Source organism: Dermacentor albipictus, unplaced genomic scaffold (genome assembly GCF_038994185.2).
Source record: "Dermacentor albipictus isolate Rhodes 1998 colony unplaced genomic scaffold, USDA_Dalb.pri_finalv2 scaffold_28, whole genome shotgun sequence".
Classification (NCBI taxonomy): domain Eukaryota; kingdom Metazoa; phylum Arthropoda; class Arachnida; order Ixodida; family Ixodidae; genus Dermacentor; species Dermacentor albipictus.
This window is the reverse complement of record NW_027225582.1, coordinates 3313034-3336239: the sequence shown is the minus strand read 5'-3', so window position 1 is coordinate 3336239 and position 23206 is coordinate 3313034. Positions and strand designations below refer to the sequence as shown.

At 46.2% G+C, this 23206-nt stretch overlaps 1 long non-coding RNA gene across 1 annotated transcript; it reads left to right on the top strand.

Annotated features, from left to right (window-relative positions):
* The first annotated feature begins 1085 nt into the window (after positions 1–1085).
* On the top strand, positions 1086–13779 carry LOC135897590 (uncharacterized). Its single transcript, XR_010563092.2, has 4 exons — positions 1086–1400; positions 2570–2660; positions 9907–10020; positions 10847–13779. It is a non-coding gene; the product is annotated as an uncharacterized lncRNA (long non-coding RNA).
* Positions 13780–23206: the final 9427 nt, after the last annotated feature.

Here is a 23206-nt window from a genome sequence, read left to right as displayed (position 1 = left end):
GTGCATTTCTTGGCGCGGCTCCACTAGACTGGAGCGAACATTTCAGTCCTTTGCATCAGAAGCCGTGATTAGCCGCAGCTACATCTTACAATAATAAGAACGTACTATCTACAGCTTTTGTTATATCACGGTTCAATTGTGGCAGAAGGTAACAAACGTTAACGGTATTAGTTGCCCTTAAAAAAGTAGGATACTAAAATATATCATTGGAAGATATTTTGACTGCTCTTATTTGGAATGGGGTACTTAAACTTATTCTTTGCCCTCGCTTAAACCATTACAGCACTTGCTTGAGGGAAGGATGTTGTATATGACTGACTTGGAAAATCTTGACTGCTGCTGGGCGGTTAGCCAGGACTGAAGAAAATTACGTACACTTTTCATCGCGTTCTTATGCTATCTTCGGCTGGCCGTTTCAGAGCACTCTGGAGCGCTCTCGTGAGCGGCGTTGTCTTCGACTGGTTGAAAAAGAGTTCGCGCCCTGCGTTCGGCTGGTTCTTCTCGATTGCTCTCCTCTATCTTGGAGCGCTCTGAGGCGCTCCGAGCCCTGTCGTCGGAGCAGTCGAGCAGTCATCGAGATTGAAACGTCATCGCAGCGCCGCGTCACTGCTGTTGGCGACGGTCCACCGTAACCTTGGCATCCTAGGCCAATGCATGCTGGCGTCTCAACGAACGTTCGTCCCGCCGGCACGTCCGCCGGTTTTTCGGGCAGCGCCGGGAGCTTTGGACAGGCGAAACATCGGACGTTGGCAGTAGTCACGTGGTTTCACATCAGCAATTTCCACCTCCGAGAGCGAGTCGTACGTTCGGCTTGCACGCTTGTCCCCTACCTTTGAGCTCGGGAAACGACCGATCTACCCGACTCTGCTTCGGGGCATACAGGCGACCAGTCGAAGATACCATTAGTACATAGGCACCGATAATGCGCCTTCGTCAGCCATATTAGGGATGGCGACCGAGCGTTTTCACGCGTCTCCAATTGCTGTGTCAGCGCAGCATTGCCGGTGGCTGCCGCCGTAGATCCGACGTGAAAGGGTGTGCCTGCTGCTCAAAAAGCGATAGCGTTTAGTTTGACGTGCCACACGTTGAAGGGCAAACCATCGAACGCGACTGAGTGCACGCGGCTCGAACTGGCTGCAACGCTGTTGCTAAGGTTTCGGTCTCACATTCAACGTACTGTAGGTGCCTCTTCTGTTAAAGGGGGGGCCCGCTTTTCTATAGGAATATGTTTTCGTCTTGCGACGTAAAAGGCGTCTTGCGGGGACGCTGCAACTTTGAAGACAGCTGTGAGTGCGACGGTTATTTCCGGTCTACTGATGGTTCTCACCAGCCGGCAGCGCCGTACCAAGCATCCTGGTGGGCATACTGCGGGCATAGCCCGGTTCACCATGCTCGTATGGGTACGTGCCTTTATTGAATTTGTCTGCCTTTTGTTATATACAGCTTCTAGGCTTATGTGACCCGAGCTAGGCAGGCGCTTTGAGTTAAAAACGAAATAGCGGTATGTGTGGTTTCAAATAATAGATATGCATACTCTAAATGTGTTCTTAAGCGTTATAACGTTAGTTTTCTGCTCTGTCAGAGAGGCTACGAATTCTGAAAAGAAAAAAAGCCGTTCATTTAGTCGCTAACGCGTAACCGCCCTAACGTATTTCAAAGCCCATGGTATACCACTGCTGTCACATGACGAGGGCCATTGGCTTTAACAACGACGCAGTCCATTGCTAGCGACTGAGGCCAATGACAACATTGCATATGTGGTTGGTACGCAGCAGACCCAAATGAGGTCACTTGCATGTCGGTTACGTGGAAGGCTGGATAAGAATAGCGATGTAGGCGAGTAGGTATACGGTCATGGCGTGGTTTTAGCAGGGCGACGTACGAAAGTGCAAAAAGTATCAAGGTTCAGCAAAAGGACAAACATGAACGCTGCTACCTTTTCTTTCTGGGCTTTAGTGCGTCGCACTGCTAAAATCATGCCATGTGAGAGTGGGAACGCAAAATAAATCCGAGGACAACTAAGCACTTCTTATGAGTTGTGAATGCGAAAGCAATAATGATCAGTGGAACGCCGCTGAGTCGTCCTTCTGGTTTGGCGCTGCGGGTAGTGTTTTCGAGTTTTGCTGCGGAGTATTTTAGGGACTTTTGCGATTAAATTCGAGTAGGTTATTTTTGCGGGTACGTGCAGGCAGCACATACCATAGTGGTTTGTGCTGCCGGACCCAGCAAGCAGCAGCAGCTTACGGTGCCAACGCCGCATGCCACCAATGACCTGCGACGACGAGTGACCGATGAAGCAGCGTGGGCCACCAAGGATGTTTCGCCCGCTTTGCTCCACCGAGGTGCGCTCGTCTCATAGCATCGCTGTCAATTGGAAGTTGCGTGCGGTTTTGCTGCTACAGAATCTAGGTGTTTTCGCTCATTGGGACATTTGATGCTTTCGTACACGAAAAAACCTTTTCTTAGACTAATTCATACCTCCTGTTCTCTCCTATTTCGTTCTCTGGTTTTCCCACTTCTGGATTACTTATCAGTGCTGATGCGCCTATTGAAACGTATTCTTGTGCAGTCCCAGGCCAGCAGCCCTTGCCAACATGCAGCGCGCAAACAGAAGAAACATTGCAAGAGTTCCGGGCCGCAAATATTGGCAATCATTTGATGTACGTGCACATATTTGCTCGAATTTAGCGTGACAAAGATTGTGCAGCACTCAACCGTGGTGCACCGCGAATATGGACACGAAAGTGGCGAATATGTGAGTAAAAAGCGGCGCGCATCCTGGCAAAGTATGACAAGAGCTTTCGGCCGCTTTTATTGTTTCTTTTGCTTCCGCGATGAGAGTACGCCCTGCAGAAAACGGAGCAACAGCAAGTAACAACGGCAATTTCTTCTTCAACGGAATCTCGTTGCTGCCGTCAGCAAACAGCTTTATAAGGTGTAAGATAATCGGAAGCCCGCGCTATGCTGTTAAACGATCGCTTCGAACGCAGGTGATTGTACAGGGTCGTTCAAAATATGTGCGAACACGGCGAAGCGTGGCCGCGCTCCGCGGAGCGTCAGCGCATCCGGAGCGGTCGCGCATCGAAACAATGTGGCGCAGGCGCACAGGAGTCTGCAGGCGGTGCTTCGTGTCGTCTGCTACAGCGCGGAAGCGCACCATGCTTGCTTTGCTGGGAAGCGCACCTGTGTGCTGGCAGCGCCCTGACGTGCCGAGATGGCATTGTCGCATTATACTGACTGCAGCGCGTTGTTGTTGGTTCCGCATACGGCAACTCAGCAGCGTGTGTTTGCAATGCAGCGTTCTCGGTTAAGTGCAGGCGTTGTTTCAAATTTCTCAGCTCTAGTGTAGATTCTAGAATCATCCGAGAATCGTTCACTCGTACAGAGCAGTCGCTTAGCTTGGCACTTATTGCAGCAGCTTATCAGCCGCGCCAGCGGATAAGAGAATTGCCCTGCCCAAGCTAGCTCCCTCTACCAGTTGATACCCTTCCACAGGACTGAACAACGCGCTGCAATCAGTAAAATGCGACAGTGCCATCTCGGCACCACGTCTGGACGCTGCCAGCACACCCCGCAGGGGCGTCTGCGTCAGCAGGCGTTTGGTGTGTGGCGACACCACGGACCCGAGCACACGAGGGTTGGACCCTCCCGCGTGTAGCCGTGCGCGGCTTAGCCGTGTCTGGGGAAAAGGGGATCCTGGGGGTTGAGCCGATGCTGGCTGTTTGGATCTTTAAGGCCCCCCGGCGGAGGCAACACACCTCTTCGGCCTCGGCTTCACATAGACGGCACCTCCAGACTGACCCACCTGGAGGAAATCGGCAGTCGCCTTTTCCTGTCCTCCTCTCCAATCTTCGTCTTTCTCTCCCACTTTCCCATCTTTCCTGTCTTCTCTTCGCTTCTTATTACTTCCGTATTTCCTGGCGGCAAGGGTTAACCGTGTGTCATATATTCAATCTTGGGTATATACATTAGGTTATAGTGGCGCTGCATAGCTGGCGTCTGCAGGTTTCTTGGAACCTGTAGCGTCCCCTTGTTGGGCTCCGTGGTGGGTGGCTACCACCGCCACCGAATTTTGAAACCATCCAATGGCAGAAGCATTCCCGCGACTTTCAGATCGGTCTCTGAAAAGAGGCCGCACCGAAGCAACTTTTCAGTTCTTTTTAAAACCAAGCCAAGACACATTTGCGAAATACCATGTTCTTCATAGTGAAGGCAACACCACCGTTAGAAAACTGTCACCATTCATAGTATCGAAATGGCTAGCAAATACAATTGGAGCTGGCTACAAAGCCTCGAAGATGGCTAGCGGAGACCTCCTCCTTGAACTAACCAAAAAAGATCAACTTGAAAAACTCGCTGAACTGACCACTATCGGTGACATCAAAGTGACAATTTCTCCACATCGCTCACTCAACACTAGCAGGGGAGTTATATCTGAAGAAGACTTCTTGAACCTCAGCGACGAAGAGCTCCTCGAAGGATTTCAGGAGCAAAACGTAATTAAGGTCCAGAGAATCACACTACGACGAAATGACCAACAGATTCCGACAAAACATGTGATTTTGACATTTGGTAGTAGCACTGTCCCTAGTTCACTCGACGCAGGATATCTGAAAATCAACGTCAGACCGTACATACCCAACCCAAGGCGCTGTTTCAAGTGCCAGAGGTTCGGGCATGCATCTCAATCATGCAGAGGAAAGGAAACATGCGCGAAGTGTAGTGGCAATGACCATCTATCTGACAACTGCAATGCTCCCGCACAATGTGTCAATTGCAAGGGCGATCATCCTGCTTACTCGCGGAGCTGCCCTTGCTGGAAAAGAGAAAAAGAAATAATTGCAATCACAGTAAAGGAAAAGATGTCATTCTACGAAGCGAGGAAAAGGCTCGGGCACTTACCTCAAGCAAGCTATGCCAGTGTGACGCGGCAGGGGGCAGCGCCACACCGGTCTCAGGAATCTACAGGGTCCACATCCGGTACTCCTGTAGAAACCCCAACCGCCCCCTTGGTGGCTGCAGCCAGTGCTGCTCCACCAGCAACGCATACGGGCCCGCAGACAACAGTGCCGCAGGGCCCGAAGTTGAAGCGTACCCCACGGCCCGAGACGCGCGTCTCGGCGCCTGGCTCTCGATCGTCCAGTGCCTCGGAAAAGGCAATGGACGTCGATCCAAAAATCCCGGCGTCATTGACGCCAAAAGACCCGCGCTCCTTGGAGCGCACACAGAAGGATAAACATATTTTAACTTCTGTGAGAAAGGGAAAGGTAACCTGAGCGGTTACCGCCCTTCATAATAGTAACCAGGTTTTAAATAGATGTCACCTACAATTTATAAGCTCACACACAAAAGTATTTTTTTTCCCAATTCCAATAAGATGGCTTTTATCATTCATTGGAACTGCAGAGGCCTAATTCACAATCTAGGTGACATCAAAGACATCATAAATAAATTATCACCAGTAGCATTCTGCCTTCAAGAAACGAACCTGGGACCCAAACATACACATTTTCTTAAAGGTTTTACTGTCATAAGAAAGGACCGCGAGCACTCCAGCCGTCTATCAGGAGGTGTCGCTATTATCGTCCAAGGTGGCATCCCCACACGGAACGTTTCACTACAAACTGCGTTTGAGGCCGTAGCCGTCACTGTTTTAACTTTTAAGACTGTCACCATATGTTCGTTGTACATCCCTCCCCATACCCATTTCACAACTCGAGACATGGAAAATTTAATTAGCCAGCTGCCGGAGCCTTTTGTTTTAGTCGGAGATTTTAATGCTCATTGCACTCTTTGGGGCAGCGATAAGAATGACCCAAGAGGACAACTTATCGAAGATTTCATTTTGACAAACAACATCTGTCTTTTAAATTCAGGTGCGCCAACTCATTTTTCACCGAGTTCACGCAATTTTAGCTGCCTCGATTTAGCCTTTTGCTCTCCGGACATTTTTACAGATTTTAAATGGGATGTACTCGAGGCTTCATATGGCAGTGATCATCTACCTGCCATAATCAACCTCACCTCAACGCTACCCATTATATCGCACAAACAACGCCAATGGAAATTACAAATGGCAGACTGGGCTGTTTTTACAGAAAGTGCCAGGCTGGAGGAGCTTATTTTAACAAACTTAAGCATTGACGAAATTAATGAAAAATTTACTAACTGTATTATTTCTGCAGCTGAAAAGGCCATTCCACAATCTTCTGGCGTTGTTCGCAAAAAGCTAAATCCTTGGTGGACACACGAGTGTACCATAGCAAAAAAGCTGCAAAATAAGGCCTGGGGAATTTTACGCAGGTGCCCAACACATAACAACTTTTTAAATTTTAAACAAGCCAAAGCGAAAGCTCGATACATTCGGAGACAGGCAGAAAAATCTTCCTGGCAAAAATATGTTTCAACAATTAATAGCACCGTCACATCCAAAAGGATGTGGGAACAGGTCAGGAGGTTTAAGGGGGACTACACACCATACACGATACCAATACTCACACCTTCAGGCACTCAGACAACACTACAAGAACAAGCGAATATACTTGGGGAACACTTCTATAACGTCTCTAGCTCGGCTAATTATACAAACAGATTCTTAAATTACAAACTATCTGCAGAAAAACAGAAACTACCAACTACTTGTACGTCAAGGGACGAATACAACGCTCCATTTACGTTACAAGAGCTTAACAGGGTTCTCTGTGCTGGCAAAAAAACTGCAGTAGGTCCTGACCGGATCCATTATTCCATGCTCGCACACCTGTCCCAAGCATCCGTAGATGCTCTCCTTAATTTTTTTAACAAAATATTTGAATCCGGAAGCATGCCAAAATGTTGGAAAAATGCAATAGTTGTGCCTTTTTTAAAAACAGGAAAATCCCCCACATCCCCAAGCAGCTTTCGACCCATTGCCCTGACAAGTTGTTTGGCAAAATCGTACGAGAGTGTCGTAAATGCGAGGTTAACCTTCACGCTTGATAAACGGAACTCCATCGATTTTCACCAGTGTGGCTATAAGAAAGGGTGTTCAACGACAGACCACCTCGTCCGACTTGAACACGAAATACGTGAAGCATTTTTACACAAACAGCACTGCCTGGCGGTGTTCTTCGACCTAGAGAAAGCGTACGACACCACGTGGAGATTTGGAATCTTACGTGACCTCGCCGCGTTAGGAATCCGTGGCAAAATGCTAAACTGTCTGGCTGATTTTATGTCCAACAGAACATTCCAAATCCGTATACTGTGCTCTCGCGCACATTTATCCAAGAAAACGGCGTGCCACAAGGTTGCGTACTTAGCACAACACTTTTTATAATAAAAATGAACTCTGTCAACAAAGTAATTCCCACCTCTGTTATGCACTCCATATATGTCGATGATCTGGAAATAGCGTGCCGCGGCTCTAACTTACGAACATGTGAAAGGCAACTCCAGATAACAATAAATAAACCAATGGAGTGGGCTGAGAAAAATGGCTTCCGCTTCTCTACTCAGAAAACTGTTACAGTGCTATTTTCGCAAAAACGAGGGTTGTACTTAGACCCGGATTTAAGATTGAATGATGTCGCGCTGCCGGTAAAACAAGATTACAAATTCTTGGGAGTAACCTTTGACAAAAAACTAAACTTTCTTGCCCACATTAAAGCACTAAAAATTAAGGCAAATAAAGCATTGAATATCCTCAAAGTGTTATCTCATAAGCACTGGGGTTCTGACCGAACGTGTCTTTTACGCATTTATCGGTCTCTTGTTCGTAGCCTTTTAGACTACGGCTCCATTGTTTACGGCTCAGCCAGACAATCCTACATGCAAAGACTTGATCCAGTACATAACCTTGGACTGCGACTGGCAAGTGGTGCCTACAGAACTTCACCCATTGAAAGCTTATACGTCGAATGTAATGAACCCTCCTTACAGCAGCGCAGAGCATTACTCACTTTTTCCTACGTACTCAGAATTCAGTCATCACCGCAACACATATGCTACAACATCCTCACACAATGCAACTCACGCTTACACTACACAAATAAACCGAACGTGATTAAGCCACTTGTCCTGCGGTATGAGCAATACTGTCGGGATTATGACATTCCCCATGGAGTCCTCCAGGTTGCCAAGAAACCACAACGGCTGGCACCGCGGTGCGATTTCACACAGTTGTGCGACTGGACATTGACTCATTTAAAGAAGAAAGACACCCCACGCGAACACATTACACAAGAATTCCGTGCACTTCAGGACAAATATCAAAATAACATGCAATATTACACTGATGGCTCTAAAACAAAAGATCACGTGGGTGTGGGGGTCGTAGCGGAAAATTGGGAAACAAGTATTCGATTACCACAACACGCTTCTGTGTTCACGGCTGAAGTTTACGCTATCTGGGTTGCTGTTAAAAAGATTATAACTGATAAACACAAACATGCAGTCATATACACAGACTCTTTAAGCTCACTGAAGGCTCTACAGTTGAAATCTGAGTGCGAACCCCTGATAGGAGACATTCTAAACATGTTGGTGCTTAACGAATACGGGAGGTCAATTCGTTTCTGCTGGGTCCCAAGCCATGTTGGGATACCAGGTAACGAAGCGGCTGATAGATGTGGATTGATGGCAGCGCACAAAGATATTACAAACACGAAACTCCCATATAATGATAGCATCCGTGCAATTAGAAAAGCCTTCACGGTAAAATGGCAACGCGAATGGGACCGTTGTGCCGACAACAAGCTACATCTCACGAAACCCATAGTTGGCGAGTGGAAGTCATGCTATCATCAGGAGCGGTTCATCGAAGTAGTTTTGTGCCGACTGCGCATCGGGCACACACACCTCACGCACAATTACCTACTTAGGAAAGAAGACACACCAACATGCGAGAAATGTCAACAGCCACTAACAGTTATGCACATATTACTCACATGTACGCAGATTGAGACACACAGACGAACACTTTTGCACAAATTATATCAACTACACATACCTTTACACCCTGCTCTGATTTTAGGTGATGATCCGCTAGTCCCATTATGTGACGTCCGTAAATTTCTACACGACACCGGATTTTTACATAAAATATAGATTACTAACATAGCCTTTTTCCTTCACAAACTGGATTTCAAAACACCTCGTGTCTGGCGCAGCATAGCCTTAGCTGCTTTTGCGCCATTAAACCCCATTTAACTAGCTGCCAGCACAGAGTTAGGCACGCTTCCCAGCAAAGCAAGCACGGTGCGCTTCAGCACTGTAGCAGACGACACGAAGCACCGCCTCCAGTCTGCTGTGCGCCTGCGCCACATTGTTTCGATGCGCGACCGCGCCGGATGCGCTGATGCTCCGCGGAGCGCTGCCACGCTTCGCCGCGTTCGCACATATTTTGAACGACCCTCTTGAACGACCTTTTTGAACGACCTTTGAACAATGGCGCCCCGTGTACAACACGGGGCACCATTGGGTGTGTCGCGCTGTTCTTGAGATCGACATTCAAGCGCAGTTTTAGCGTATGCCGCCCCACAGTTTCCCGCACAGTATAATCATAACTATTGGAGAGTGAACCCTGTTCCCACCACCATAATTCGGAGAATTCTTGTGGTCCCGCGAAATCTGAATTTTTCTGTTATTCGTATTTAACGCAGGGGATGGCTTCAAGCAACAAAAATTTTCAAGAACAAAAAAAAAAACGCTTGTTGCAATTGAGTAAATGCGACACCTCTGCCCATACATTTCCCGTGAAGTTAGTCTTAGCCCAGAGAAAGTTATGACACGTGGCCATAGTGAAACTGCTTTCAATGCCGCATTCAAATCACAAGGCATTAGAATTAGTTTTACATGCTACGGTACTTCACGGAGCTTAACATCTCGGAAAGTAATAGATCAGTCTGATTTCTTCTTTCTCTGCAGATGGGGAGGAGGATCATCCGGTATGCGATATTTCAAACGTGCGGACATCGTCTCCAATCGCAAGTGATGCAGCTCGTCTCACGGATGGGCTTGAAGCAGCTCGCCGATCTAAAGGTAGGTGTTACAAATCTAGCAGCTTCTTTTAAGATTTCTAGAGTTAGCCACCCCTTGAACTCAAACTACACAAGCCAGTCATACTTACGTAATTATCTGGTGTAACAACCATTTTGTGCTGATAATTGTTTGTAGACACTGCCAAACGGCAGATTGGAGCTCAATTCATTTTATAAGCGTAACCTTTGGTGCGTTTTACTTGAAATTTGTATAGCTACATCGATGGACTAATTCGGTATTCAAATGCTAGCTCATTTTATCACAGACGCTCAATTACCCATGAAAATTGTATCAAATTACAGTCGATTAATTGACTTCCCTTTTCAGTTTTTTTTGCTCACATCGCCAACAGCAAGAACAGCACAAAATTTTCTGTACAGATCTAGGCGTATTGGCAGAAGTACTATGAAGCCTTAAGCCACCTTGGACATACCTCCTTGATAATATGATGCCCTGTCCGTTTGTCTTTTCTCATGTTGTGTCTATATTTATGGTACCTTTTTAATACGTACAATGAACACCTACCTACTAGCCCATCAAGACGTTCGCTCGATGCAGGTGCTCTGGCAGACCGAATCGATCTCACTACATGTATTCAGACGTATCTTAAATGAAAGAAATGGCTTCAAACGGCGCAGCAAATATACTTGGTCTAAAACATCCTCAATATCATGTTTTATCTAAACTTGACATTCTATCTAAAAAGTATGTTTATTTATGTTCAGAACGGAAATAGTGCCGAAGGTAGTACAGTACCTAGCATTGACGATACCGCTTTGACCAGACCGCAGCTCCTAAAGATCTGTTTGTTTTTCCAACAACGCAGACCCACAGCCAAGTAACACGCCTTCTGCCAGCTAGCGAGTTGTCGACCAAGCTGAAACTTTGGACGTCGGCGCAGATAGAGTGAGAAATATTTCAGCCGGTTTAGTAGGGCAGCATGTCTGCTCGAAGTGTGGACTTTTTTGTGCCACGTTCAGTTTGTTTGCACACCATACGAGAACTGTACATAATGGCATTGTGACTTCATTTGTGTGCAGCATGTGTGTAAGTGATTATTTCTTTCTGAAACATTATCAGGAGCACCACAGAAGATGTAAGATTAAACATTCGGAAAGTAATAAGCCACGGAAAGCAGTTCATTCAGATGGTGAAATAATTGATCGTGATGTCGTCCCTATGTCACTAGAGCAGCAGCCGAACAACTATGGCATCGTATCCAGTATGATGTTGGGCCTGTGCCGGCGTCTAGAAGGTCGACATAGGTGTCCGAAAACATGCATTGACGACATCGTTCAAGAAGTAAGCAATATGTTTGCCATAGCTCAATTTCCCATAGACACGGCTAATATTAAAACAGACAGGCTTCGGAAGCGTTGCTACGAGAACGCTGGCATATACGGGCCTCCAACGGAAGTGCAGCTCGAAGGAACAAAAAAAGCATACATTGTAAAACTTGAAGATCTCCTAGCCAATCTTTTGAAGCACCCGGAGATTGTCACTCACGTGAGAAATCTTCGTCAAAGCAAGCATAATTCTTTACTCCAAGGCTTTTGTGATGGTAGTAGATTTCGTTCCCACCCAATTTTTCAGAAGCAAAATAATAGTATCCTGCTTAGCCTCTACTACGACGACATTGAATTAGTGAATCCTATTGGTATGAAGAGAGGAAGCCGAGGAAAACTTAGTATGTTCTACTTATCGCTTCTAAATCTCCCACCTCATGAACGCTCCAAGCTAAGCAACATATTTTTGCTAGGAGTTGGCTACACTTCCCATTTGAAACAACACACAGCACGTCTGGAATTTTTTCATAATTTCACGACAGTGCTAAAGACTCTAAGCACTGAAGGGATGAACTTTCGCACAAACCAGGGCACAGAAAAGGTTTTTGGTGCTCTCATGACCTTGACAGGCGACGCTCTGGCTGTCCATTCATTAGCTGGTTTTAAAGAATCGTTTGGCCATGCAGTGTTTCGTTCCTGCCGCACATGTCTGGTGCAAACGGCCGACTATGCACGGCCGAGTCGGCATGGAGAATGCATTCTCAGGACTGAACGCAAGACAATTGCAAAGATGGAGGAGCTAAAAGAAAGTACATGTGCTGCAGCTCGAAGTAAGCTGTCCAAGAAGTTTGGAATAAATGGAGAGTCCATGTTGACCTCTATTCCTTTTTTTCTTTTGACAAAAGACATTTTGTGTGATCCAATGCATGTTTTACTAGATGGGATTGTACCGAAAGAGATAGCACTTTTTTTCGAAAAGTGCAGTGATAGAGAAAGCCTGGTTTTCTCGCAAAGAATTGAATGACGCCCTAAGCACGTTCAGTTTTCATCGAGCGGTAAGCACCAGTGACCGGCCGAGGATGTTTGAGCGGAATCTAACTGTTGTTACTTCTGCGAGTGCATCGCTGGTGCTAATCCTGCACCTTCCCTTGATTCTGGCATCTTTTTTGCCCAAAAATTTAATAAATGTGCGCAGCCTTGTCCGGTTAGCGCAGATTACTGAAATAATACTGTCTCCGGTTTTGACAGCAGAGGCTGTTGGCGACTTAGAGGAACTGATTCCTGACCACCAGGAAATATTCTTAAAATGCTATGGAGTAGAAGCAATGTTCCCCAAGCTACACATGCTTCTGCACATTGTCGAACAAATTAAAACCCACGGCCCGGCCCGCCATCACAGGACTATGCGATTCGAAGACAAGAATGCTCTCCCTAAGTCAAAAAATTTTTTTAATTTCAAGAACTTGCCGTTATCTGTCAGCGACTTCCTTCAGACAAATACATCAAATGCTCTTTGGAACGACGATTGTACTCCAAGGACAGGGGATGCTGCTAATAAATTAAGCTTAGTCCGTGGTGCTCCCTATGTCCTCGATGAGAAACTTTGTGAAGCTGGACTGCCTCATTGTGATGTCGGCAAGGTTGCCCTCTGTCTTGGGTCTGTGAGCGCCCGGAACGTGACGCTCAGGGTGAATGACGTAGTTCTCAGTGGTACACCCCATCGGAACCCTTGCTTTCGTAGAATATCCGACGTAGTTTCCTTTGAAGCTCATATATTTTTATTGTGCAAGGTACAGAGCAACATAGCGTATGTGAAAGAAGTTAACGCATTTTTGGGGAAGGAGACTTGTCACGAAACTGTAACTACTCCTGCGAGCTTGGTGCTTCCGTAGCCTGTGTTCGTGTACAAAAGGGATAATGAGTATTATTTCATTCCTCAATGTATCTAGACTGCTTCCCACATAGATTCACTACAATAACAGAAGTTCGCCACGCACAGTGTGTATAAATATCTCCAGTCACTGTAAAAGAATTACCGCTGTGCAAAACAATACAACCGTGTATAAAAATTGATATGTTTTGCTGTCAACTTTGGTATGTCGAGTGTCGTACGCTATTTGTTATTTCGTTTGGCCACATGATATTTTGTGTGGTTATTGCGTGATGTCCATGTGCGGTTATACGACGTTCTACACAGGCAGAAGCTTGGAGAAAGGAACATATTGAGTGTAAGATTTCATCTGCTTCTACCCAACGTAGCATTTTTGCCACTGTTTAAAGCAATAAAATAATGTTTCGATTTGTTGCTTTTGCATGCTCAAGAAACTGCGATATGTGTAGTTGGCCTTCCGAGGCTTAAACAGATGTCGCTTGACGCCTTTATTCGCAGCGGTGCCATATTTCTTGTGCAAAGAAAATTGTTCCTAATGAAGATGAGACATGCTGTCCAATAAAAGTTTTTTTTTTCAACCAAGTGAAACAGACTGTGATTGTAATTCCTTGCAGAAAACTCTGGCAAGCTTTCACTGGTCAGTAGACAACAAGCTGCCAGAGTTTTCTGCTTTCGTTCAGCCACTGCTCAATGGAATGGAAATTACGGAAGAACAACGCCGCAAACAGTCGAAACAACTTCGCCATGAGCTGATTCATTTTCTCGAGTAAGTAATACACTAAGGCATGGCTGTTTGTTTCTCAAGTATTACTTGAAAAGAAAGTCTATGAAAGCGGCAAGTACTGGCTTGCGTTTCTATATGTAATGGTATTATCTATACTTTTACGGTTAAAACTAAACGTGTCGTCGCTGCAGTTACATGAAACCTGTTTCGAGCTTGGCGAAATTCTTCCACGGAATTAATAAAGCCGAAAGTATTACCTTCTCACTTTGTTTCAGTGAAAACAATGCAATTCGGGACAAAATACTGCCCTACGTCGATGGAAGTACTTTGCGTTAGGAGAGACACTCGCAAATATGTATCCCAACATGCTTTGGGAAAAATTGCGGAAGGACGTAAGAGGACGTACAAAATGACCAAAGGTGCGTTTAACATTGCTGCAGCTTGAATAGCATTGAAGAGATTTATCTGAGCATTGGCCAAATGTAAATCTTGGCGAACAATAAGTTTACTGTAATGTACTTATCAATGCGAAACTGTTCAAATCCTAGGCTGTATTTCTGCCGCGGCTTGCGGAGGCAAGGCGGCACAGGGCACAACGACGAGAAGCAAGTGAAGCTTCCAAGAAGGCTCCACTCCAGGCCGCAGCTCTGTCCTTGGAGCCCCAGTTAATCGACTCCGAATCTGCGTCGATAGAACTGGAAGTATGTATACTCAACAGGCTATTCTAAATTTGTGTGGGAGAGACGCTTTAAATGCAAGTTCTTCTAAATCTTAACCAAAGAAAAGTAATCGCTATTTTGATGAGTGTAATACAGATTGTGAGTAAACGTCGGAGACAGCCAGCATTTCCAACCCAATAAGAGCGCAAGACTTAATCATTGAAACGGATGGTTTATTGTGATATATATGCAGCTGAACACTGCGTAATGCTTAATGCATACTGTAATGGCTCTTTGCGAATAGCGAACTAAGGACAGAATCCAATAATACGAATTTAAATCTGGACCTGGATTTCGGTTGAGAATTCTGAAATTGCCGTGCCGTTCGAAATAGAAGAGTCGGTAACCAGTTATTTTTTTTTCTAGGTAGTTGGGAAGGCTTCAGGTCCAACAGGACCTTTTAACAAAGAAAGAATGGTGGTGCTGTTGCACAGCACTATCAAGATGCGCAAGGCCAACCCACCCGCTCGGCTGCCAAGCTTTTTTTTGAAGGAAAAAATTGTTAGTATCGCGCCTTTCATGGCGAAATTCAGCATGTAAGGATGAACTGAAATACCGCTTCCTCTTTTCAGCTTGGCATCGAAGCAGAGATAATGTTTAACCAGAAGATAGTCGAAATCGTGAACCGACTGAACAAAGTTAAAGAGCTCGTTACAAAACTGTACAGTCGTGATATGGACTTCGCCAGCATGGGTGAGGAGCTGAGAGGGAGACACGCGAAACACTCGCTGATTGCTTCAGTAAGTACGCTGATGTTCTAAACTCTAGTTACATTTTGTTCCATTAGTTTATTTTCGATCTTTCGTGCAGTTGGTGGCTGCACGCTGAAATGCTATATTTTGGTGATGCAAAATCATGTATTTGTGTGACACTCCACTCGTGATGCAAGCCACTTAGAAAGTATACAAAAAAGTGTTTCCACGTGGACTCTGCAAGTTGTCAGAACTTTAACGTACATTACTCTTATAACGTATAATTGTCTCTATTATTACTCATAGAACAAAGATAAAATTCCACCTTTTGAAATTTTTTCGTAATTTTAGGGTCGTAATTCAGACGAGAACGGGCCCGGACCAAGGATTCTGTGGACTGAGTCTTCAAAGAGCACCTATTGTACAGAGGGCGAAGTTGTCATCTTGCGCAAAGAAAGCAAGCTTGAAGAAGCACTGACGCTCTGCCTCGGTGTATATTATATTAAGGACCGCACATATCCAAGCGCTTTCGCCCAAACTTTAGGCCTCGTGCAAAGTGCGCTGAGCAATGTTGAAGAGTTCCCGCGGTGCTGGATGAGCAGCAAGCTTATAAACATTGTAACAAAGATGAGGAAGTTACATTACACCTGCTGACAAAAATGACGCGCGAAGTTTGTACACTTCGACACTGAATAAAGAATCCTGCGTCTCTTCAGAAATCTAGAAGCGCATTGGCGCATGTTCTTGAGTGCTTTATTTGCAGATGCTGCTAAACTTCGGAGGCCTGACTGCTCCACCTGTTTGCTCAAGCTTTACGCGCAGCACAGCGCTTGAGATGTAAGCTGGTAGAAACCAGGCAAAGAATTAGGCAGTACATTCTGATGTCTGAATTGGTCTAAAAAGCGCAAAATTATTTCGACTGAAATTAGTGTTCCCCTTAATAAATAATGCGTGTGAATGCAAGAAAGCGTTGCAAAATGCTTCTTGTTAAACAGCGAGAGGTTTTTGGTTTATAATGCCCCGTGTCTGGTCAGAATATGAGGAACGCCATAACTGAGGGCTCCGGATAAATTTCATGGAATTGAGGTTTTTTGAACGTGCAATGACATCATACAATACACGGGCCTCTGGCATTTTGCTTCTATTGAAATGTCGCCGCAGCCGGGAGCGAACGCGCGTCTTCGAGATTACCAGTTGAGCATTATAATTACTGAACTGCCATGGCGGGTTCAGTGTGCGCTTTGTTCAAAAAGTGCACTGAAATAAAACATGCTCATGTTATAGGTTGTGAAATACTGTGCACTGGCATATTAAGAGCACTTACCGAACCTGTAGTATACCATTGCAACGTAACCCACAAAATATTTTAGGACCCTATTGCTCAGTACCAATCGCTATGGTGGCATATAGTGCAGAGGTATAGATGTCTGTCTGACACGCAGTGTGCCCGGGTTCGATTCCTGACTGGTGAGTATGTGTTCTGTTTCTATGTTTCTCAATTGATATGTGGTTGTAGGTGTATATCAATATGCATTCGGTGTTTAGGAAAAGGCGTGCCGCCAGCTATAAGGGCTTTGTTTTTTTAGCTACAGTATAGGCTACATGATTTACGGCCACATAATAGCGAACCATTCCTGTTGTGAGCCGCTTAGAAGACAGGCCAGCGATGCTTTGAGACACACAAGAATGAGCCGCTTGTTTTGTGAACCTCACGAACAGGTGGCCGCTTACGTCATAAGCCAATTGCACTGTGAGCCACTTGCACGGTGGGCTGCTTATTTCAGTCACGTATAGCGGGATCGGTACATTTGGCCCTTTGCATGGCGGGCCGCCGACTTCGTGAGCCGCCTAATCTGCGTGTTTATTAGCGGCTAAATTTTGATCTCAATTTCCGGTATATTTTTGTACCATGTAAACTATCTGACGTTTGCTCAGTGGGCTGGTTAAAACGGCTGGTTAAAAGGGCCGGATGCAAGCGGCAATATATTGATCCCGAGTTCCGGTATATAAGCTGTGTTAAGAGACGTGCGCTTGCTTGCCCCCCCCCCCCCCCCCTCCTTGACCCTTTGAGCGCGGTAAAGCAAAGTACATCAAGCCACCATGATTTCGGCTCACCCTCGCACTCTTTCCCTCGCACCCACCGCTTACAGAGCGCGGGTCGCGATATATGGTCTTAGCGGCCTTGGACTTTATAAGGAACACCAATGCGACGGCAAAAATAACGGCGAAAATTCGCCTGGAGTGTTCCCATAATTTTTGGCGCAATAATAAAAAGAGGCCTAAACTGAGCTCTTTGCCAGGGGAAATATAAAGGACTTGTCAGAAAAGGAGAAGAATAATGTTGGCAGAACTCGTCTCACGATGAAGGTCGACGGTAATGCGATTAGCATTGTATCAATGTATCCGAAATGCGTCACGTATAACAATTTGATGCCCAACGTTGGCCAGGAGCCATAGCTCAAGGTAAAAGTTTTTACTCCTCAACTACTGCAAATTGATACCCCTAAAGCCATTTCGTGATACGGCTGAGTCTTCTCAACCTTGCAAAGGGAGACAGACAGCGCACTACCTGCTCATTGGGAGAACAAAGGATGCATAGAGGTTACGTCCCGCTACCCCGCGTGTGAACGCTAGGTAAGTAAATTTGAGATGTCGCAACAAAACGAGGTTTCTTCGTAATAAATATTTGGTTTAGTTTGTGTCAGGCGACACTAGCGGTGCTACGTATGGTATATGTCAGGCACGTTCATAATGTTTTGTCCATGCGCAATGAACCCGTCAGAAAATTGTGTGGCTCTGAGCAACACTGGGCACATGAGGGCATGTGCACATGCGTCACGCGTGCAGGCGCTTTTCGTGATGCGCGGGCCAAATAGGGACACTCGTGTATATCGTGGTATTCGGGCAGATGTGTATCATACTACGCGGGGTGTATTGTGATAGGCGTACATCACAATTCTCGCCGTTTTGCAGCTATACAAAGCGAAGAAGGTTGTGTATAGCGCTTCCTGCCTTTGTTATAGTAAAAAAGAACAATGTCGTGCTAGTTATTATTGACATTTTCTTTTGTATGTAATTGGAGATGACATGGAAAAGCATATTACGAACGATATTTTCTAAACTTTTATCTAGCTGTTCTTGTTATATGATAGACGAGGAGGAGGAGAAGGAGGGACACGAGAAGAAGCAGATTTCTAACCGACGTGGTAATCGAAAAGATTATTGTTCTCCCAAATAAAAAAAATATCGGATGCAAATTTCTGCAGCGACCCACAGGACATAGAATATCAGGTTCTATGGCCGACTCTTTTGGTTGTTCCAGTGAAGCAAGGTCCCTCATTCTTCAGCCCCGAGACAGTCTACGCGAAGTACGACGGTGTAAACCAACAGCCCGAATTCACCCAGATCCACGGTACTGCGCACCTGGACATATTTTTGTCCACTTCGCCGAATACAATATGCATTTGTGTCTTCTGCTAAGCCGCCATTGTTTCGTGCAGGGCGTTCCACCAGTGGCACGACTGCAAGTGCCCAGTGTTGCTCGGCAGCAACACCTCGTTGTCACTTTCCAAATAACGTTAAATTTCTGCTCACGCCAGATTTGTTATGTCATATGCGTCCTAAAGCAATCGTCGTGTTTTCATTTATGTCTCTTATTCAGTAAAGTTTCGAGACAGGATAAGGCGTGTACTGCAGCCAGGATCCTCTCCCGCGCTTCCCTCTGGACACGCTGCTCCACCTAGCCGTGCCACCTTTACGTTAGTCCATGCGTGGCACGTTTGTGATATATACTCATACGAGGCTGTCAGAATATATATGACGTGGCTTTGATGCCGCTCAGCAGCGGAGGTATTTAAAGGACTTGTTGTCATTGAAAAGCGGACCATACCCTATGGCACATACTCAGTGACTCAAGTTGTCCCGAAGGGCTGGTTTCGGACCCGCTTCCCTTAGCACAGCAAACCTCGCTCTACCAATTCTATTATATCGATTACCCAGTGACCCCAATCGGTGGGCGAACGTTTGGATCCGGACACCGAGAGCCAGGCAGACACCAGAAAGTGACTCAAGTATCCCAAGAAAGCTAATCGCATTAAAACTGCTTGCATATGAATAACTACTGATCTGCGTCAGCACAACGTAGCTCACCGCAACACATTAGCTGCTGTCGTACCTCGCCGCGCACATCGGGATGAAGCGCGTCCCACGTTCGATGGCCCGCCATTATTAAAGCGAAGCCTTCATTGCCTCTTTCCGGAGTTTGGCGTTCATCGTCATTTCCTCGCCGGATATATTCGTGAATATATAAAGGCAGCTTAGGCCACTGAGTACGTCCCGGCTGCTGCCTTGTCGAGTAAATAACTTGGACCCGTCTAGGTATGCACCACTGGGTAAGTGCCCGACCATATAACTTCTACAATGGCTATGTGCAAGTGGGTATGTGCTCGTTCAAGATCAATCCTCAAGAATGCATTTATCACTGTGACACAAGGGGCCTTGAATGTATTTAGAAATGTGTCGTACATACATATCTGCGCCTCCATGCACCTCTCGTCAACATTCTTCCTTCGACAAGCACCCTACATCGTCTTCTTGCTGGTGACGCACCGAGCTAACAGCTATACAAGCGACGATGCATGGCTCGTGTCAACCGCTACTATTGCTACCTCGCTAATTCAGACAAACTTCGCGTCATTTAGATTCCATTGTTGCTTTGGGTCGGCACGTTTTCACAGACTATTTTAACGTTACATTAATGGACACGCTGACCCGTGCTTCCTTCTGCTGCTAACGGCTTTAAATTCTGACTGCTCGAGTAATAATAATATTCCCAGGAGATCAGTCGAGAACACGTCTGCGAAAAGAAAATTTTTGAGGGGCTTAACGCTACCATATTCCGGTTATGTCTAGTGACGGCACTTTAGAAAACCGAGCTTGGTAGATGAGCTGATATTGAAGCGAAGCTTCCTTTGCCTACTCTCCGCACTTTACGGGTACTGGCTGCTGTATCGCATGAATAGCCCCCATCGGACATTGTGCAAACAAACACTGAATGTAGTGCAAGTAGAAGAGGCCAAGAGCAACAAGTGATACACGTAAGCTGGGGCGTGAGCTCTAACACAAACAAACCTTCGTCGTCATGCTGCCGTCACCATTCCGTCGTAATCGTTTCATCGCCCTCACTCCATTGTGATCATTCTTTCATTATCCTGCCGTAGTCATCAATCCGCTGTCTTCACATTGCTGTCGCTGCGTTGTCATTTCGTCATCTCACCGTAGCCTCATTCTGTCATCGTTATTCGATCGGCCGTCGTCGTTCTATTGTCATCATGCCACTGTCGTTACGCCTTCGTAATCATGCAGTCGTCATTCTATCGTCACCATGCCATTGTCGTCCCTGCGTCGTCGCAATCCTTTCGTGGTCATACCGTCGCCGTGATGCCACTGTGGTAATCCTATTGTCGTCATGTCTTCGTCGTCATTCCATTATCCTGATTCCTTCTTCATCTCGTCGTCGCCATACAGTCCTGCTGCCGTGGTCGCCACGCCATCGATGTCATTCCGTCGTCGTCATGCCAACATCGTCATTGCGTCGTCCTTATGCAGCCATCGTCATTCATCCGTCATCATGTGTGGGATCCGCTTGTTGCAGCGCTATTATATTATCTGGAACGATGCATTTCAGGATGAAAAAGTGCCCAACGTGATCTTGGGAAATGTGTCCAACGTGGTCGTATACTCTACGCTTGGAAATGGTCCCGAAACAAAACGGCGTTCTTTGCTGACAGAAAAAAAAAAAACCTTCCCTTGAACGGGGGCGCTATTCTGGACATTCCGCCATTTTCTTCGGAGCGTGACGTAGGCGCGACGCAAACAAAATGGCGCTGGTGGCCCGGTTTTGCTTACGTAACGTGACGCCAACTTGACGTTTCGCCTAAGAAACTGAAATGAAGGCACTGAATGTAGCGTTATCGGTAAAGCAAAACAGTTTTCCTCCGCAGTAAAAATAAAGCAGCTATCTCAAAGCGTATGATTATTCTGTCGAAAACGCTTCTCGCTTCCGTCGTCTGCTGCGTACAAGCCGTCGTCTGCTTCAGTAGCTCGGATGCGTGTCCCTGGAAAATGGAATGAGTCATCGCATGTTCGTGCCAACGCGCTTGTTTTCTTTCTTGAGACAACATACGCGAACTACCAGTGGTGATGCGCGCACGTTCTAGGCCACGTTATCGCTATTTCGTGAAACGCAAGTGACTCAGCCCGACTCGGCTGGCTTAGAAACGGCCGAATATCACCGATAGCGTTGCGCGCGCCAGAGATATCCACTAGAGCGACGCAAGCGCCGGCGCTGCCATCTCTTGTTCATTTCGCTGGTTACTCGCACCGCGGGAGGAAACTTCAAGGCGCCGCCTTGCGTACATTTCTTTTTGTAAGTTAGAAAAAGGCCGTTGTCATAACTTTTGATTGTGCGAAAAGGCATTAATCTCGATTACAATACAAATGCAGCAGTGAAAAGTGGACAACATTGCTGAAAGTTTGCTATATTCAACCAATATTATTTCGTATTTACGCGTTCTTTTAAGAAACGATGGCCCAAAACACAAATGCCAACACCACCCGAGAGCGATGCAAATACTATGAGCACGCGTTATGAACAAAAGATTTTCGTGGCGCCAAACGACGGGGAAAATGTGGCGATATGCATTCCTCTCGGCTGCCATTGCATATGGCTGCCCATTAGCATAATTCGCGCGGCTCGTCGCAGCAAAAATTATGGCGGAAAATCTCAGCAATGGCGGCCCTGCGCAACGTCACGCATCGTCAAAATGACGTTTACGAAACAGCCCTTCCTGTGACGCTCCTCATGAGATATTCCTTCAGCCAATCAGCAAGCTGGCATGGCGCATATCTTGAATCGCCACCACATATTCGCGCAATTGCAGATGCATTGCACTGGCTTCTGCACGCTACCGCTCACATTCTTTTTGAAGCGCTAACATCACAATATATCTGCCAAGGACCAAAAAAATGTATTAGTCCATAACATTTGCAGCTCCACGTCACGTTTCGTCATCTTGATGAAAACGCAAAATTGCATTTTGCAATACTTCCGCTTCCCGGCACAAATTTCAAAACACGTGACCTTTCGACAGCCAATCAGAGAGTAAACATGGCGGATAATGGCGGCCGTGCAGCCGCCATGCGTGTCCAGAATAGAGCCCCGGATGCGCAAAGCGCGTCGGATTCGCATATATTAGTTTATCTTCTGCAACATGATATGACATGGAGCTTGTAAAATAGGCTTCGCGGCCTTCGTTAACCTGGCATCATGTTTTGAATAAAAACAGGAACAGCGCAACACTCGCTCGTCCTGTGTTGCGCTGTTCCTGCTTTAATCTAAATATGAACCGACCAGCCTCATTTAACACACTGTTGGCATCATGTGGTCCGCCTTAAAAAAATTCTGACACCTTACTCAACACTGCTATCCTAAGAGATCCATTAGCAACTTGGTTCATGAATCTTAATTACGAGGACAATATTGATGGCATTTTACCAGTGTCAGAGCCTTGCCGTAAGAATAGAACAGTGTTAGCACAGAATCACGCCATAGACACGAGAATCTGTTTCCACTGCGACAACAAAATGAACTCGTTCTTTATGACAATGCTATCGACGTTCGCACTCCTGGGCAGCCGCTCTTCAAAGTGCGCTGCAATGCTTTCCGAGAGCACGCTTTTGGCAACGCTGCCAAGCGGGCCTCTTTTCCGAGCGCCGTTACTGCCTCGCTTGCTAATTGTAACCTGATTCAGTGCCGCCTAGGCTTTCGAAACAGTGACGGACGACGTCCTCGCCATGTCATCGCTTACACGTGC